Genomic DNA, 496 nt, shown 5'->3' on the forward strand with positions numbered 1-496 from the left:
TCTATCTGAACCGTGCTCTGAGGAGGAGGAATCATGACACTATCTTGAGGCTTGTGGGCACCTTGGTGCCCTACAGCCAACTCAAGTCCACAGACCCTGCCACCTCCCTCCCTCATCCACCACCTTCCCCCAACCTACCCCATCCGCTCAAGCAAAAAGCTCAGAGTCCCAAGGGAGGCTTCAAGGATATCCGTCTAGCCCCCAATCTCCGTGCAAAGCTTCCAAACCAGTCCAGGCCAATAACAACCAGTAAAAATTTGAGTCATCTTTAGGGACAGGCATTTCACTACTTTTTCAGGTCCAACAACTCTTTCACATCCCAGAAACAATCTCCTTGACTTCAAGATACCTGAGATCAGCAATACTTTCCATATTTGGGGTCACAGGCCCCGGTCCCAAACAAAACTGTACATACACTTCCTAGAGTCTTCAGTGGCCAGGACCCCAGTTAAGGTGGTCAGAACTCAGAAAAAATACAAAGTAATCACAAGATAGC

This window comes from Bos taurus, chromosome 3 (assembly GCF_002263795.3).
Source record: "Bos taurus isolate L1 Dominette 01449 registration number 42190680 breed Hereford chromosome 3, ARS-UCD2.0, whole genome shotgun sequence".
NCBI lineage: Eukaryota > Metazoa > Chordata > Mammalia > Artiodactyla > Bovidae > Bos > Bos taurus.